The sequence below is a fragment of the Caretta caretta genome, chromosome 23 (assembly GCF_965140235.1).
Source record: "Caretta caretta isolate rCarCar2 chromosome 23, rCarCar1.hap1, whole genome shotgun sequence".
Taxonomy (NCBI): Eukaryota; Metazoa; Chordata; order Testudines; family Cheloniidae; genus Caretta; species Caretta caretta.
Genome location: NC_134228.1, coordinates 4,797,927 through 4,816,898, shown reverse-complemented (window position 1 = coordinate 4,816,898; position 18,972 = coordinate 4,797,927). Strand labels below are relative to the sequence as shown.

Below are 18,972 nucleotides of genomic sequence, written 5' to 3'. Positions count from 1 at the left end.
CCATACACTGAGGCAGGACTAAGTATTATCTAAACCATCCCTGACAGGTGTTTGTTTCACCTGTTCTTAAAACTTCCAGTGATGGAGATTCCACAACCTCCCTAGGTAATTTGTTCCAGTGCTTACCTACCCTTACACATGATGCTCACCCCCTAAGAATGGGACTGCATGTGATCAAAGAAACTGCGGAATCACCTGATCAACATCCTCTACGGCAAACAGGGAAAGATAAAGAATGAGCTCTCAAAAATGGATACTCTCATAAAAAACCAACCTTCCACACAAACTTCCTCGTGGCTGGACTTTACTAAAACTAGACAAGCCATTTACAACACACACTTTGCTTCTCTACAAAAGAAAAAGGACACTAAACTTTCTAAACTACTACATGCCACAAGGGGCCACAGCAATGGTTCCCTCAACCCACCCAGCAATATTGTTAACCTATCCAACTATACTCTCATCCCAGCAGAAGCAGCTGTCCTATCTCGGGGCCTCTCCTTCTGCCCCTCTACTCCCACGAACATGATACATTTCTGTGGTGACCTAGAATCCTATTTTTGACGTCTCCGACTCAAGGAATATTTCCAACATACCTCTGAACAACATACTAATCCACAGAGACCTCCCTACCAACACTACAAAAAGAAGGATTCTAGGTGGACTCCTCCTGAAGGTCGAAATAGCAGACTGGATTTCTACATAGAGTGCTTCCGCCGACATGCACGGGCTGAAATTGTGGAAAAGCAGCATCACTTGCCCCATAACCTCAGCCGTGCGGAACACAATGCCATCCACAGCCTCAGAAACAACTCTGACATCATAATCAAAAAGGCTGACAAAGAAGGTGCTGTTGTCATCATGAATAGGTCGGAATATGAACAAGAGACTGCTCGGCAGCTCTCCAACACCACTTTCTACAAGCGATTACCCTCTGATCCCACTGAGAGTTACCAAAAGAAACTATAGCAGTTGCTCAAGAAACTCCCTGAAAAAGCATAAGGTCAAATCCGCACAGACACACCCCTGGAACCCCGACCTGGGATATTCTATCTACTATCCAAGATCCATAAACCTGGAAATCCTGGGTGCCCCATCATCTCAGGCATTGCCACCCTGACAGCAGGATTGTCTGGCTATGTAGACTCCCTCCTCAGGCCCTACGCTACCAGCACTCCCAGCTACCTTCGAGACACCACTGACTTCCTGAGGAAACGACAATTCATCGGTGATCTTCCTGGTAACACCATCCTGGCCACTATGGATGTAGAAGCCCTCTACACCAACATTCCACACAAAGATGGACTACAAGCCATCAGGAACAGTATCCCCGATAATGTCACGGCTAACCTGGTGGCTGAACTTTGTGACTTTGTCCTTACCCATAACTATTTCACATTTGGGGACAATGTATACCTTCAGATCAGCGGCACTGCTATGGGTACCTGCATGGCCCCACAGTATCCAACATTTTTATGGCTGATTTAGAACAATGCTTCCTCACCTCTCGTCCCCTAACGCCCCTACTCTACTTGCGCTATATTGATGACATCTTCATCAACTGGACCCATGGAAAAGAAGCACTTGAGGAATTCCACCATGATTTCAACAATTTCCATCCCACCATCAACCTCAGCCTGGTCCAGTCCACACAAGAGATCCACTTCCTGGACACTACAGTGCTAATAAACGATGGTCACATAAACACCACCCTATACCGGAAACCTACTGACCACTATTCCTACCTACATGCCTCCAGCTTTCACCCTGACCACACCACACGATCCATCGTCTACAGCCAAGCTCTGCGATACAACCGCATTTGCTCCAACCCCTCAGACAGAGACAAACACCTACAAGATCTCTGTCAAGCATTCTTACAACTACAATACCCACCTGCGGAAGTGAAGAAACAGATTGATAGAGCCAGAAGAGTTCCCAGAAGTCACCTACTACAGGACAGGCCTAACAAAGAAAATAACAGAACGCCACTAGCCGTCACCTTCAGCCCCCAACTAAAACCTCTCCAACGCATTATTAAGGATCTACAACCTATCCTGAAGGATGACCTAACACTCTCACAAATCTTGGGAGACAGGCCAGTCCTTGCCTACAGACAGCCCCCCAACCTGAAGCAAATACTCACCAGCAACCACATACCACACAACAGAACCACTAACCCAGGAACCTATCCTTGCAACAAAGCCCGTTGCCAACTGTGCCCACATATTTATTCAGGGGACACCATCACAGGGCCTAATAACATCAGCCACACTATCAGAGGCTCGTTCACCTGCACATCCACCAATGTGATATATGCCATCATGTGCCAGCAATGCCCCTCTGCCATGTACATTGGTCAAACTGGACAGTCTCTACGTAAAAGAATAAATGGACACAAATCAGATGTCAAGAATTATAACATTCATAAACCAGTCGGAGAACACTTCAATCTCTCTGATCACGTGCTTACAGACATGAAAGTTGTGATATTACAACAAAAAAACTTCAAATCCAGACTCCAGCGAGAAACTGTTGAATTGGAATTCTTTTGCAAATTTGATACAATTAACTTAGGCTTGAATGGAGACTGGGAGTGGCTAGGTCATTATGCAAGGTAACCTATTTCCCCTTGTTTTTTCCTACCCCCCCCACCCCAGACGTTCTTGTTAAACCCTGGATTTGTGCTGGAAATGGCCCACCTTGATTATCATACACATTGTAAGGAGAGTGATCACTTTAGATAAGCTATTACCAGCAGGAGAGTGGGGTGGGAGGAGGTATTTTTTCATGCTTTGTGTGTATATAAAAAGATCTTCTACACTTTCCACAGTATGCATCGGATGAAGTGAGCTGTAGCTCACGAAAGCTCATGCTCAGATAAATGGGTTAGTCTCTAAGGTGCCACAAGTCCTCCTGTTCTTTTTGCGAGTAGCTGTGACACTCATCAGTGAACAAAATAAACATGGGAAACAAATTTCAACTTTCTACCATCATTCACCTGCCCAATCTGCACAATCCAGAGGCTCATACTTATTAATTTCACCCCTCAAAGTGAGAGAGTTCCTTGGAAAAGGGGGTCTGAAGACAATGTCAAACACTAGGAAATGTTAGTTCCAGACAACAGTGTGCCCTTGTTGCCAAGAAGGCCAATGGCATTTTGGGATGTATAAGTAGGGGCATTGCCAGCAGATCGAGGGACGTGATCGTTTCCCTCTATTCAGCATTGGTGAGGCCTCATCTGGAGATGTGGATAAATTGGAAAACGTCCAGCGGAGGGCAACACAAATGATTAGGGGACTGGAACACATGACTTATGAGGAGAGGCTGAGGGAACTGTGATTGTTTAGTCTGCGGAAGAGAAGAATGAGGGGGGATTTGATAGCTGCTTTCAACTATCTGAAAGGGGGTTCCAAAGAGGATGGCTCTAGACTGTTCTCAATGGTAGCAGATGACAGAACAAGGAGTAATGGTCTCAAGTTGCAGTGGGGGAGGTTTAGGTTGGATATTAGGAAAAACTTTTTCACTAGGAGGGTGGTGAAACACTGGAATGCGTTACCTAGGGAGGTGGTGGAATCTCCTTCCTTAGAGGTTTTTAGGGTCAGGCTTGACAAAGCCCTGGCTGGGATGATTTAGTTGGGGATTGGTCCTGCTTCGAGCAGGGGGTTGGACTAGATACCTCCTGAGGTCCCTTCCAACCCTGATCTTCTATGACAGTCATAACAAATCTCAAGTGATATTTCCCTCCACACACCATTTCAGAAAAATCACGCAGTGCACAAACTACAAATAAATTGGTTAGTCTCTAAGGTGCCACAAGTACTCCTTTTCTTTTTGAGCATTTAAAAGTGATGCTTCTAACCTGAAGGACAGAATATTTTCAGACCTTTCACTTGTTAAAATGGAAATCCTGCCATGCTATCATGAATTGGTGTGTTAAGGGGTCGCAAGTGATACAACTTGGGGTCATTTGGTCAAGGGATCCTCTGATATAGCCCTCCACCCCAATAAAGAGCTAATTTTAATAATCAAAGGGTGCTAAAATACACATACATATGGAGATTGTCTTGAAACTTGATGTGTCATGAGAGGGGCTGAGCTAGAAATTAGTGGTGCAAATTGGGGATCATTTAATTAAATGGTTCCCAATATATACCCCACCCCACATATATGAGCTTCTTTTAATTTTTAAAGTGCTCTAAAATCCCATGTGCATCTTGAGATTACTTTGAATGTTGGTAAAACAGAACAGGGGTTGGAGGGAAGCTTGAGGGGGCAATTACGGGGTCCTGTGATCAAGGAATTCCCAGTGTGAGCTATTCTTAATTTTCGACATGCTCCAAAATTCAGGTGCATATTGAGGTTATTGTTAAAACTGGTATGTTGCAACAGGGGCAGGGGTAGACTTGGGGACAAATTTGGTGTCATTTAGTCAAGGGGTTTCTCAGATACAGCCTGCTCATAAATTGGGAGCTGATTTTCATAGATTCCAAGGCCAGAAGGGACCATTGTGATAGTCTGACCCCCTGTATAACACAAGCCATCAAACTGGAGCAGATCTTTTAGAAAAACATTCCATCTTGATTTAAAAATGGTCAGGGATGGAGAACCCACCATGACCCTGTGTAATTTTAATATTCATGTTGCTCTTGAAAACCTCAGACTTTATCTAAGAGCTTGTTTACATGGGAAGATTAATCAGACTAGCTATTCTGGAATAATATAACTGGAAAACCAGGTAAACAGTGAGGTGGCAAAATTTGCAGATACAAAACTACTCAAGATTAAGTCAAAAGTAGACTGCAAAGAGTTACAAAGGGACCTCACAAAACTGGGTGACTGGGCAGCAGAATGGGAGATGAAATTCAGTGTTGAGAAATGCAAAGTAATGCACATTGGACTCCCAGGATGGGCAGGGATGCAAACCCATGTAATGAAGTGTCCCTCGCCTCTGTTTGCCGGAAGCTGGGAATGGGCGACAGGGGGTGGATCGCTTGATGATGACCTGTTCTGTTTATTCCCTCTGGGGCACCTGGCACTGGCCACTGTCGGAAGACAGGACGCTGGGCTGGATGGACCATTGCCCTCACCCAGTCTGGCTGTTCTTATGTTCTTAACTATTTTTCAAGAGCTATTTCAGGACAGCTGCAGCCCTTCCACTTCAAACCCCTCTTGATTTAAAAACAGTGATGCAGAATCCACCACGACCCCTGGTGAATAGTTCCAGCGCTTAATTACGCTCCTTGTTAAAAATTTCTGCCTTATTTCCTGTCTGATGGGTCAAATTCGCACCTCTGCAAGCATGCCTTGCTGCTGTGCAGAGCCCCTGCCCTCGTACCTGAGCTCCAGCTGGAAGATGCGCTCCTTCGCCCATCTCCAGGGCTCCTCCAGCCAGATTCTGCTGCAGATGGAGAGGGAAGAGAGGTGGTTGTGGCTATCCAGTGCTTTGCTGGGAGACTGGGCTATGTTGGGGTGGGGGTGTAATTTGTGGGGCGTGCGGCTAGTGGTGGTGCAAGTGGGCCGCCTTGCTGCAGGGTTGGGAGTGGAAGGGAGGGAGCGTTGGACCGGAGGCTTCTGGCTGCAGCAGGGTGTGGGTGTCTTGTGTTTTGGAGCGTGTGTGTGGAGGGGAGGGGGTTGTTAGTGTTGCAGTGGAGGTGGGGAGAGCAGAGTGGGGTGCTGCTAAGGTGGGGGTGCCCCAGGGGAGCATCCTTGCTGGGGGTGATGTTCTGGGAGGGGTCTTTGAGGGGTGCTGCTCTGGATCCTTGGGGTGCATCCTTGCTGGGGGTGATGTTCTGGGAGGGGTCTTTGAAGGGTGCTGCTCTGGATCCTTGGGGTGCATCCTTGCTGGGGTGATGTTCTGGGAGGGGTCTTTGAAGGGTGCTGCTCTGGATCCTTGGGGTGCATCCTTGCTGGGGGTGATGTTCTGGGAGGGGTCTTTGAGGGGTGCTGCTCTGGATCCTTGGGGTGCATCCTTGCTGGGGGTGACGGAGGGCGCTGCTGGGGTGTGTTGCTATGGGAGGGGGCCCAGTGTGAGCTGGGGGTGGTGCTGTGAGGAATTCCCTGGGGTGTATCCCTGCTGAGGGTGATGGGGTGATCCCAGCGTGGTCTGAGAGTGGTTCTTTGGGGAAGGTCCCTGCTCTGCATCTTTGCTGGGGGTGGGGGTTGCTGTGCTGGGACAGGGGTGTCTTTGGTGAGAGGTGATGCTGGGGTGCCCGTGTGTGTCCTGGCTGGGGATGATGGGGGTGCTGCTCAGGGCGGGGGGATCCCAGTGTGAGTCCTTGCTGGGGGTGGCGATTGGGGTTGGGAGGGGGATCCTTGGTGTACATCCTTGAGAGGGGGGTGCTGCTCTGGGGAGAGGTCCCAGTGTGAGTCCTTGCTGGGGAGGATGATGGGTGGGGGTGCTGCTCCCCGGGAGGAGGTCCCTGTTGTGTGTCCTTCCTGGGGGGTGGCAGTTCGGGGCTGGGGGTGCAGCTCAGGGATCGTTGAGGGGTGCTGTTCTGGGCAGGGAACCCTTGGTGTACGTCCTTGCTGAGGCAGAGGGGTGCTGCTTGGGGTGGGTGGGGGTGTATCCTAGTGTGAGTCCTTACTGGGGGTGGCTTTTGGGGTTGGGGGCTTTTGCTGGCTGGTGTGGGGGGGTGCTGCTCTGGGAGGGGAATCTTTGCTGTGGGGGAGCTTGCTGGGGGTGGCGATCAGGGCTGGGGGGAGCGTGGCTCCGGGGTCTTTGAGGGGTGCTGCTCTGGGCGGGGGACCCTGGGTGTGGACTCTTGCTGGGAAGGGGGAGTCCCATCGTGGCTGGGGGTGTTTTGGGGGGTGCTGCTGCGGGATTGAGGGATCCTGCCTCTGCATCGGTGCTGGGGGGGGGTTCCCAGTGTGAACCCTCGTTGGGGGTGCTGCTCAGGGTGGGTTTTTTTGGGGGGGGCGCCGTTCGGGGGGGGGGCACCCCTCTCTCCAGTCCCAGCCACTCAGCCCGCCCGGCGCTGGCAGCATCAGTATGCAGTGGGGTGTGCCGGCGGCTCCAGCGGAATCCCCGCCCCCGGCCCCCCGCCCCGCCGCTCACAATGTCCGCTAATCACCATCGGAAAGGCGGGGCGGCCGGGCTGGGGAGAGCGGGGTGCGCGGAGCCCGCCGGAGAGGAGCCGGGACCCGCCGGGCGCCCTCCGTGCAGCCGGGGCAGCCCCAGGGAGCGCGGCGCCGGGGGCGGGCGGCCGTGGCGGGGCGGGGGGGGGGGTCTATGGAGGCGCCTGCCGGCTGCTGCCCCCAGCGCCCCGAGGCCACGGCGGATGGTCACCCCCCCGCGGGAAGGAAAGGAGCCGCCCGCAGCAGCAGCTACAGCGGCTCGGGCACCTGCCCCTTTGCCCTGGGATCCTGCCATGCCAGCCGGGTAACTCCCCGCCTTCTGCCCCTCGGGGGGGGGGCGCTGAGTGAGTGGGGGGCTGGAGAGAAGGGGTGCAGGGGGGTGAGTATGTGGGGCAGGTTGCAAGGGGTTGGGGGGCTGGAGAGAAGGGGTGCAGGGGGCTGAGTATGTGGGGCAGGTTGCAAGGGGTTGGGGGGCTGGAGAGAAGGGGTGCAGGGGGTGAGTATGTGGGGCAGGTTGCATGGGGTTGGGGGGCTGGAGAGAAGGGGTGCAGGGGGCTGAGTATGTGGGGCAGGTTGCATGGGGTTGGGGGGCTGGAGAGAAGGGGTGCAGGGGGCTGAGTGTGGGGCAGGTTGCATGGGGTTGGGGGGCTGGAGAGAAGGGGTGCAGGGGGTGAGTATGTGGGGCAGGTTGCATGGGGTTGGGGGGCTGGAGAGAAGGGGTGCAGGGGGCTGAGTATGTGGGGCAGGTTGCATGGGGTTGGGGGGCTGGAGAGAAGGGGTGCAGGGGGTGAGTATGTGGGGCAGGTTGCATGGGGTTGGGGGGCTGGAGAGAAGGGGTGCAGGGGGCTGAGTATGTGGGGCAAGTTGCATGGGGTTGGGGGGCTGGATAGAAGGAGTGCACGGGCTCTGTGTGGTGGGCATGGGGCTGAGGGTGCCCGGGACTCAGGGTCTGGAGAGAAGGGATGCAGGACGCTGTTGGGGGCAGGGGCTTGGCTGGGGGTTGCATGGCTGGAATGTTGTTATCTGGGGGTATGGGAATGAGTGGGGTCTGGATAGAAGGGGGTGCAGGGAGCTGAATGGGGGCCAGGGGTGCATAGCTGGGGTTGTGGGGTGTCGCATGGGTGATGGGGTATTGGGTGTATGAGAGTTGAGGGGGTCTGCATAGAGGGCTGGGGGCTGAGTGTGTGGGGCAGTGGGTGTGTGGATGAGGGGGTCTAGGGAGTGCATGAGTGGGGGGATCTGGGGGCTGAATATGTAGGCGGAGGGTGCTATGGGGTTCATATCTGCTGGGGGAGCCAGGTAGGGATGCACCTATGTTGGGGTGCATGGGGGCCATGGAGGGAGTATATGTGTAGGTGCAGGGGGGTCTATCAAGGGCTGGTGAGGGGCTGCTCCTCCCTGGTTCTAGAGAACATGGGATTGACAGCAACGGGGTGGGGGGATGCCCTAACCTGTGGGTCCCCTAACTTTAGCTGCGGGGGAGGGGGCTCTGGGTCAGGATATTTGCATGAAATGGACTTGGCCTCGCCCTAGCCTATCTAAACCTCCCTTTGCTCCCATCCGTGCACCCACGTCTGTCTCCATCCCATGCAGCCTCATACCATAAAACCCTCCACCCCAGCTGCCCTGGGAGGGAGGGGGCAACAGAGCACCAGTCCCTGCAAAGAAATCTGCTCAGGCACATCCTGTGGGGTGTAAAAAGTACCCCCCCAGTAAAAAGTGCTGGGTTGGCATCTTCTCCTCCCCACCTGGCAATGGATGTGGGGGGGCAGGGGGAGCAGGACTGTTTTGGGCTTTGCATGTGAATCCCCCATTCTCCCTCTGTGCTAGGCTGGATCCACTGTGGGAGCAAAGATCCAGGGCAAGGGGTCTAGTGAGTGAGCATTGTGCTTGGGGTGTGTGTGTGTGGGGTGGGGCTCAGAGACAGCGAGGGTCTGAGCCCAGAGCCCCACCCCTGCTCTGAGCTCCGGGCCCCTTTACCTCACCGGGAGTGCAGAGCCGGCCAGAAAGCAGCTAAGCTCAGCCATTATAGCCACAAACCTCATCCCCCACTGCATCCATCCCATTCCCCGGACTCGCACCCTCCTTCCCTAGCCCATCTGGGGCGGATGGTGGAGAGAGACTGAGCCAGAACTCCTGGGTTCTCTGCCGCTGATCCCTCCCAGTCTGTCTAAGGAGTGGGACTGTCGGGCTGTGGAGGGAGGGCGGCCCCCCATGGCTGGGAGCGAGTGAGGCTGTGATGTAGTCCCATTGGAGTGCAGGGGGTGAGAAGAGATGTAGGGTGAATGGGGGGTGAGGGGAGCTGTCCTAGGTGGATCCCAGAACTCATGCCCTGGGGGGCAGTTCAGGATCATCTCCCCTGTTTCCAGGGCTTTGCTAGAGTTTGACACTCTGGGGTTGGCGGAGCATCAGCGCTTGCTCCCGGAATCTGGAGTCTCCCCAGCCTCAGAGGGACCTGTGGTGGGTTAACCGTGGGGTGCCTTCGTCTGCTTTCCGGACAGCACGTGGGTTGCTGGGTTTCTCAGCTTTGGCTCTTCCTGCTTCTGGAAAGGAAGGGTCGAGATCTGACTGTTCTGTGCTGGAAGGGACTGTTCTGATCTGACCTCCTGCATCGCGCAGGCCAGGGAATCTCGCCCGGCGATCCCTGCCTCCAGCCCAGATCCTGGGGGGTAGCTCGAGCAGAGCATTTAGAAAGAGACGTCCCATCTCAGTGTAGACTCGGAGCAGCAGAGAATCCACCCTGTCTCGAGGGGGGCTGTTCCTTGCGTTAATCACCCTTCCCTGTTACAAACGTGCACCTTGGTTCCTGTCTGAATTTGTCCAGCTGCCGCTCCCAGCCGTGGTAAAAGGACAGAGAGCTGTGGACCCCTCCCTTATTACCCAAAAGAGGTGAGAGGCCCAGGAGGACAGCTAGAGCTGAGAGGAATAGAGAAGGAGGCTTTGGGAAAGGAGTGGGGTCTAGTGGTTAGAATAGTGGGGTCTGGGAATCAGGACTCTTGGGTTCTGTTTCCAGCTCTGGGAGGGGTGTGGGGGCTTACAGCAGTGGGGGGCTGGGAGTCAGGACTCCTGGGTTCTGTTCTAGATTCTGTCACTGGAATCGCTGTGGCACCTTGGGCCAGTCAGTTGGTCTGTTCCTACTGTTTCCTGAGTTGTGAAGCATGGTTACCTAGCCCCGTAGGGTGGCTGTGCGGCTTTGCTGCTGTGTGTCAAGAGCTTGGAGATTCTCAGTGGGGGAGTTGCTATGGATGTGACCTGCACGTTTGTGGCAATGACTCAGCTAGCATGCGTATATAACACAGCTTGGCCATGGGTCATAGCCCCCATACTGCTGAAAGCTTGGGGAGATTCTCCTTGAGCTCAAGTGTCAATGGGGGTGGTTGGGGGAGTGGATCTGAGGGTATAAGATAATGCAGCAATGTGGGAGCCGGCCGGGGTCTATTCAGTTTCATGCAACAGCCCTAGAAAGATCAGCTGTGAGTCTGTGGGCAACATCTTTGCTCCCGGTGATGCTGCAGGAGGCAGAGTGGGGCTGGAAATGGAGGATGGAGCACAGGGATGTGTGTACGTAGTTTTGCTGCTGGCTGCTAGAAAAATCCCCAGGGCCTGGGAGGAAGGATTCCAAGGGGACCCAGGAGCCCTGCTGTCTGTGGAAGGCAGATCCAGCCAAGTTGGTGTACCAGATTGGAGTGGTCTGGTGTAGATCCCCAAGGAGACATCTCAGCCTGACCGTCCTGGGGAATCTTTATTAAAGGTCTTTGAGTTTCGCTTTAATAGTTGGGACCTAATTGCATCAGAGGGGCCCCTTCTCTGCTGCCCAGTTTGTGTCAAGGGAGTACATTTTTTGATCCCGCACGTGGGCCTCTGCCACCCTCCCTTACTCCCTCCCGGTCCCAAGTTCTCCCATGAGGTCTCATCTATGGGGCTGCGAACTCCCAGGGTGGAACGCGGCTCGTGGCGATGGCTCCGTGGTCTCAGATTTTGCACCTAGTTTTTCCTAATGCTCATCCATAGCCCTGCGCCTTCTGCAAACCCTCCAGCCACCAAACAACAAGCTGACGGGCAAATATCAACCCCTGCTCCCCGCCGGGGGAAAAAACCCCGAGTCCGAGAGTTTAAAAGATGGAACTGATCGCCCCAAGCCCCCCTCCAGCGTCCGCCTGTGGCCTGTGTTGCTAGTGGCAGGCTGGCATTGGTATGCACAAAGCAGCCTTCCTATTGATGAGCTCAATTTGATATGCGTGAGAGGTGTGGGCTTGGATTGGTATGTGCGAGAGGGTGCGAGTGCGGTGGGGCGTGCGTTCGGATCGGTATGCATGTGTGCGTGTGGCGGGGACGTGGGCCAGAGCAGGTCTGTGGCTGCGGGCGGGTGGAGGCTGGTGTTATGCTGGGGGAAAGCAAAGCACCTCTCCCAAACCTTGCTGTCTTCTGCATCCAAGCACCCAGGCCTGGAGGGAGGCGTGCTTCGTGCTGGAGAGAGATCCGCAGGCTGGTGGCAAGGGCACCAGGAGACGAGCCCCAAACGCAGAGGCAGATGTGGCGGCCGGGTCTGACTCGCACCAGGGTGGCAGAGGGGCGTATGCAGGCCTGGCAGGCGCGATTGGCAGCAGCAGATGCTGTCTGGGAATGAATCTGCTGTGGACACGTGAGGCCAGATTTTTCCAAGGTGCAGTTTGGACATTTTATCTTTACATGAGTTTGTGGCAGTGGAAGCAAATCGGTCAATTTTCCATTCTGCAACCGGTGCTCAGATGCCCAGAAGCTGTTTGTTATGTTTGTGTTACCTGCAAGATAAAAAACAAACGAACAAATTTGTGTTTAATTTAAATGAGGAACAATCTCAAAGCCATTTAAATGTTCTAGTTCACCCACTTTTTAATCCCAACACTTCAGCATATTTTTAAAAGTCCTTCCTGACCTAAGCTTCCACTTATTGTGATTGGGGGTCTATAGATACCACCCTAATATTAATTAGTTAATCAGATGGGTGGTCCCTAGGCATTGTTTCAAACAGATTGAAGAGAGTCTTGGTAACCCAGAACTAGCTTTGGTTTAACTTCGTAGCAGATGATGATAAAAAAAAAAGGGAAAAATATTGTCTCTCTTCCCTGCTGTTTGGGGAAAGTACTCCTGAAAATAATTTGTGCAAAAGATCTATTGCTTTACCAAATGGAAACATCCTGTGGTATTTCTGATGGGCAAATAGAGATTTTGAGTTCCCCTGACTTGGAAAAGAACTCTTCTTAACCTCTGCAGGTTTGTACTGAATGCTGTGGATTTTAATTATAACTCCCGCTCGGGAGCCTGCAGTAATTGAGCTAAATTCATGTCATAGTTTATGCTAATATTTTTGCAATTAGGGGCTTTTAGAAAGATCTCTCTCCAACGCTTCTAGCTTCTTGTCTTGTTGTTATCAGAGTCTTTTTTGTTGTTTTTTTAAAAAAAAATTTTCTCCTTGCAACAAACTTGGGGCTGAGGGAGACACGTTGGATGGGAAAGGTTTGTGTGTGAAGATAACAGGCTGTTTCATTCATGCATCTGAGGAGTGATTTTTTTATTGAAGTGCCCACACCGTGGTGATAGAGAATAACCTCTGCCAGGTGCTGTTCAAGCTTCACTCTGCATCCTAGGGCATCTGATGGTTTGCACAGTCCCTATCTGTCCATCGCTCTGCCCCGTGCTTATGCAAAGTGCGTACAAAATGCCCTCGCTTTGCACTGGTGTAAATGCACGAAGGCGTAGGCTGATGGGAGAATCGGAGCCCTCTGTATCAAGGCAAAGTAGTAATGAAAAAATAAACAACCTGGGGAAAGGTGCTGCATTGGGGGCTCGAAGTGTAGATTCTCTTTCCTGATTCTCAGAGCAGGTACAGGCTGGGAAAACCTCACATACCCCTCTTCCCTTGACTCTGCCCCATAAAGGAAGCTCCATCTCCTCTTTGGTCTCTCCGCTGAGCCTGCCTGTAAAGGTGATGACGGGGAGTTGGTGGCTTATAAGACGTGGGCATTTCACAGGGGGCGGCACCTTTCAGAGTGACTTCTGGCCCTCAGCTTTCAGGATCCACGGCTGCAAAACTCTTAGCCAAATATCCTGTTTCTGAGCAGTCCCGTTTCATGGTGTCTGTTTTTTTAACTCTGGGGGCCTGTAGCAAAAAGTGGCCAAGGGTTCACACAGCTCCTTTGAGTATTAGCAGCACCGGCACCATGGATTTCCGATTGCAGCTTGCAGCAGGGTCCTTCTGGCGATCATCGGCAGTGCTTTCCAGGTAACAGGAAGTGAACCTCTTGTAATTGGCAGCTCATCTATAAGTCCCAGTTCTGCCCAGATGCAGGATGTCTCCTGTAGATTCATAGAGTTTAAGGCCAGAAGACCATCTACTGTGACTTCCTAGGGGTTTTTTGCCTTCTTCTGCTGCGTGGGGTACGGATCACTTGCTGGAGGATTCTCTGCACCTTGAAGTCTTTAACCCACGATTTGAGGACTTCAGTAGCTCAGACATAAGTTAGGGGTTTGTTACAGGAGTTGGTGGGTGAGATTCCATGGCTTGTGTTGTGCAGGAGGTCAGACTAGACTATCATAATGGTCCCTTCTGACCTTAAAGTCTATGATTCTAAATACCCCAGGCCAGAGAAGTCATAGCTACAAAGGACTGGAAGAGACCTCCTGGGTCATCAAGTACAGTCACGGGCAACCCCATCGTATAATCCTGTTCATGAATTTATCAAGCCCTGTCTTCAAACTAGTTAGGTTCTTTCTCCCCCGCCCCCCGTCCAGTTACCCATGTTTTGAGCCCAGTCACTTGTGTCAGACTAATGTTTCTCTTCCAGAAACACACCCTGTCTTCATCTGAAGCCAGCAAAAGATGGAAAATCCACCTCTTCTCTTGGGAGTTGGTTCCACCTGCCCTCCTTGTTAAATGCATGAGCCTTATTTCTAACCTGAATTTGTCTGGCTTCAGCTTCCAGGCACTAGTTCTTGTTCTGCCTTCCTCCGCTAGATTGTAGAGCCCTTTAGTACCTGGGATTGTCTCCCCATGAAGGTGCTGATACGCTATAATCAAGCCACCTCTCAATCTTCCCTTTGATAAATTAAAGAGATTGAGTTCTGTCAGACTCTTGCGATCAGACCTTTTCTCCATCCCTCGGATCGGTCACCAGAGCTAACTGCAGTATCCAGTATCGGTCTCATCCAGCCTGTACGCAGAGGGAAAATCACGTCCCCGCTTCTACTCACTATTTCCCTGTTTAAACATCCAAAGATCGCATTGGCCCTTTTCGCCCCAGCATCGCACTGGGGGCTCTTGTTGAGTTGTGTCCACCACTCTGACCTCTCAATCCCTTCCAGAACGGGCGTTGAAGGTGCTCGGTCCCTGGCAGAACTGGGTTCTCAGTTCTTAAAGGTACAGCCCCAACACCTGGTCAGTTACGCTGCCAAGGAAGTTTGTACGACAACGGTATCTTTCTTGCTGATGAATCTGATATTTTGCTGCTGCTCTCTCCCTCTTAAAATCCCAGCTCCTGAAATCACGCCATTATGTGAGAATCTCTTCTTTCATTTAGAAAAAGAAGCACGTTTCTAGCCCTTAGGGCATCAGAGAAGATTTTGAAAACATAATTCCTAAAGGCTCAAAACCCAGAAGGAAAATAAAAAGAACCCTGTATTTATTCAAAAAAGAACTGGATAATTTCATGGAGTGATAGATCCACCAGGGGCTATTAGCCAGGATAGGCAGGGATGGTGTCCCTGGCCTCTGTTTGCCAGAAGCTGGGAATGACAACAGGGGATGGATCACTTGATGATTCCCTGTCCTGTTCATTCCCTCTGGGGCACCTAGCACGGGCCGCTGTCGGGAGACAGGACACTGGGCTAGATGGACCTTTGGTCTGACCCAGTCTGGCCGTTTTTATGTTCTTATTTCTTTATTTATTTTAAATCTCAGGATTGTTTAAGCTGGTTTCAGCATTTTATCTGGGCAGGCTCATGCCCTTTAACCGTTTGGGTCAAAGCTAATTGAGGCTAGGTGGGAAACGGTTTTCCCGTCTCCTGAGAATTTTCTAGATTTCAAAAGAAAAATAAAAAAATAAAAATAAAAAATTAATCCTCAATTGGGACAAAAAGTCAAAATCTCAAAAATTTCCACAACACAAACCAAAAAAAATTTCAGTTTGGGTTACTGAAATATTTTGTTCCAATTTTTGCCTTTTTTGTGTGTGTCTCTCTCTCTCCTTTGTCTTTGAGTCCCATCCATCAGTTTAACAGTGACAATGGGGCCGAATAAAGTCTTTCAATCACTTTCTGTCTTGTACATAAGAACGATCAGGCTGGGTCAGACCAAAGGTCCATGTAGCCCAGTAACCTGTCTTCTGACCATGGCCAATGCCAGGTGCTTCAGAGGGAATGACCAGAACAAGTGATCCATCCCCCGTCGGCCCATTCCCAGCTTCTGGCAAACAGAGGCTCGGACACTAGCCCTGCCCACCCTGGCTAATAGCCATTGATGGACCTATCCTCCATGAATGTATCTAGTTCTTTCTTGAATGCTGTTATAGTCTTGGCCTTCACAACATCCTCTGGCAAGGAGTTCCACAGGTTGACCGTTGTGTGAAAAAATACTTCCTTTTGTTTGTTTTAAACCTTCTGCCTATTAATTTCATTTGGTGACCCATAGTTCTTGTGTCATGAGAAGGAGTAAATAACACTTCCTTATTTACTTTCTTCACACCAGTCATGATTTTATAGACCTCTATCATATCACCCCTTAGTCATCTCTTTTCCAAGCTGAAAAGTCGCCAGCCTTATTAATCTCTCCTCATAGTACCAGCTTTACAGCTTTGTTTATCTTTAAACCTCTTTGTTTTGTGTCATTCTTCACCATCTCTATCCAATGCTGTGACGAAGTGGGAATGTTCTTAATGTTTTCTCTGAATACTGTGTGGGCGCCTCAATTTCCCCTGTGCATTTCTTAAGTATCTAGGTGATTGGATAAGGGTGTGTGATTGTTGCAGAGCCCTAGAGGGCAGGGGTGTGCAGAACAGAATGGCCAACACCCTGTCTCCTGGCAACTGATGGCCTGGGCCCCTCCCCTGCAAGGTGCCAACTGAAGGTGTTAGAGAACAAAGAGATCAGGTGGCCTCCTTACCTGGAAAGAGCCAAAGGCCAGAGGAGGGGCTGGAGGGAGTTTTCAGTTTGGAGCTCGCTGGGGAGATGCGGGGAGGCCCAGAACCTCCAAGATGGACCTGACTGAGGGGTCCTGTTTTCTGTACCTACAAGTTCTGTTTTAGACCATGTTCCTGTCGTCTAATAAACCTTCTGTTTTATTGGCTGGCTGAGAGTCATGGTGAATCTCAGGAAGTGCGGGGTGCAGGGCCCTGACTCCCTCTCACTCCATGATGATGCATCCTTGGTCTTCCTCTATTTCTGGTTCCTTACACTCTGATTAGTATCACCATGTGTGGTATCCCATCTGTGTCCACTCCTGACGCGTATCCAGACCATCACAACCGTCCTTCTTGAATGTTCTGGAACAGTGTCAATGAAGTTACATTTCAAAATGAAAACCTGAAACTTTTTGTTCAGAAAATGTCAAAATGTCATGCTTGGACAATTTTGGAACTTTTTTCAACTTTTTTTCAAGATGGGAAATTCATCAAAACTGACCCTTTCCCGCATTTTCGGTTTGCAGCACTTAAATCTACATTTTTCAGGGGGGAAAGGGTTCATCAAAATTCCAGCATCATCAGCTGCTAATGAAAGGGTGAGCTGGGGTGTGTATGTATGTATGTATGTATGTATGAGACAAACTCTTAAGAAAGAAGAGTCCCGAGTTTCAGTCTCCAACCAGTCTGTAACTTCCGCACTTGCTAACGCTGAACTGTGTAAAAATGCAAATTTGGGTAGGATTGAGCATAGTAGCCATCACATCAAATTGCTTCAGTGTCAAGCAGAAAGTTCTTTATACTTTTGCCCATTGTAACATCCCATGGCAATGAGTTCCACAGGTTAATTGTGCAGTGTGTGAAAAAAATATGTCCTCTTATTTGTATGAAACCTGCTGCCTATTAATTTCCTTGGGTGCCCCCGGTTTTTTGTATTCTGGGAAAGGGTAAATAACACTTCTATAGTCATTTTTTCCACACCATTTATGATTTTATAGACCTCTATCATATCCCCCCCCTTAGTTGTCTCTTTCGTGCCTTGAACAGATGTTTTCAGAGAACTAGCCACAATGACTCCAAGATCTCTCTTGAGTGGTAACAGCTGATTTAGACCCCATCATTACATATGTATAGTTGGGATTATTTTTTCCCAAAGTGCATTACTTTGCACTTATCAATGTTGAATTTCATCTGCCATTTTGTTACCCTGTCACCCAGTTATGTGAGATCCATTTTTAACTCTTTGCAGTCAGCTTTGGATTTAACTATCTTGAATAATTTTGTGTCCTCTGCAAACTTTGCCACCTCACTGTTCACCCCCTTTTCCAGATCATTAATGAATATGTTAAACAGTACGAGGCCCAGAACAGATTCTGGGGGGGACCCCACTGTTAACTCTCCATTGTGAAAACTGACCATTTATTGCTACCCTTTGTTTTGTGTCTTTTAACTGGTTACTGATTCATGAGAGGACCTTCCCTTCTTATCCCATGACTGCTTACTTTGCTTAAGAGCATTTGGTGAGGGGCCTTGTCAAAGGCTTTCTGAAAGTACAAGTACATTATGTGGACTGGATTACCCTTGTCCACATGTTTGTTGACCCCCCTCAAAGAATTCTAGTACATTGGTGAGACATGATTTCCCTTTACAAAAGCCGTGTTGATTCTTCCCCAACAAATCGTGTTTGTCTATGTGTCTGAGAATTCTGTTCTTTAGTATAGCTTCTACCAGTTTGCCCAGTACTGAAGTTAGGATCACCTCTGGTGCCTTTTTTTAAAAAAATCAGCATTACATTAGCTCTCCACCAGTCATCTGATTTCAGTGATAGGTTACGTACTACAGATAGGAGTTCTGCAGTTTCGTAGTTGAGTTTCTTCAGAACTCTTGGGTGAATCCCATCTGGTCCTGGTGACTTATTGCTGTTTAATTTGTGAATTTGTTTTAAAACCTCTTCGACTGACATATCAGTATGTGATGGTATCCCATACAGTCGGTCCCTAGACCTCTGACTGCCATAAGCCGGGACAGGATGGATCACTTGATAATTCCCCTGTTCTGTTCATTCCCACTGAAGCATCTGTCACTGGCCACTGTTGGAAGACAGGATCCTGGACTGTTGGGCTGACCCAGTATGGCCATTCTTTATGTTCTTATTTGTCATCCAAAAAGAATAGCTCTGATATGGGTCTCTCCCCCACATGCTCTGCAGTGAAGACAGATGCAAAGAATTCATTTAGCTTCTCTGCAATGGCCTTGTCTTCTCTGAGTGCTCCTTTAGCACCTCCGTTGTCCAGTGGCCCCTCTTGATTGTTGGGCAGGCTTCCTGCTTCTGATGTACTTTAAAAAAAAAAAAAATTCAGACAGTTTTTGTGTCTTTAGCAAGTTTCTTCTCAAATTCTTTCTTGGCCTGCTTTATTATCCTTTAACACTTACCCTGCTGGAGTTTGTGTTCCTTCCTATTATCCTTGGTAGGATTTGAATTCCAGATTTTAAAGGATGCTTTTGCCTCTAACAGCCTTGATTACTCAGCTGGTTTGCATGGTGGTATTCTTCTGGTCCTCTTATTGTCCAGACGGGGCCGTTAAGGTGGGACCACCTTTCTGCATGGACAAAGCCTGACTGGAAGGAAGTCTTTTGGGCAGGGACTGCCTTTGTGTTCTGTGTTTGTACAGCCCCTGGCATGATGGTTTGGTCCATCACACGGGTGCCTAGGTGCTACCATAATACACCTAACGGTGTTAAA

The 18,972-nt window shown here is 50.2% G+C and overlaps 1 protein-coding gene across 3 annotated transcripts in view; it reads left to right on the top strand.

Annotated features, from left to right (window-relative positions):
* The first annotated feature begins 7,203 nt into the window (after window positions 1-7,203).
* The window catches only part of NPAS1 (neuronal PAS domain protein 1), a 98,183-nt gene continuing 86,414 nt past the window's right edge, over window positions 7,204-18,972 (top strand). The window contains exons 1-2 of one of the 3 annotated variants that reach the window (XM_075122384.1): window positions 7,205-7,381; window positions 11,514-11,740. The gene's annotated coding sequence lies outside the window, so the exon portion shown is untranslated. Of the gene's footprint in view, window positions 7,382-11,513; window positions 11,741-18,972 lie in introns of all 3 variants that reach the window. The other 2 variants (XM_048833167.2, XM_048833163.2) reach the window with 2 other exon arrangements.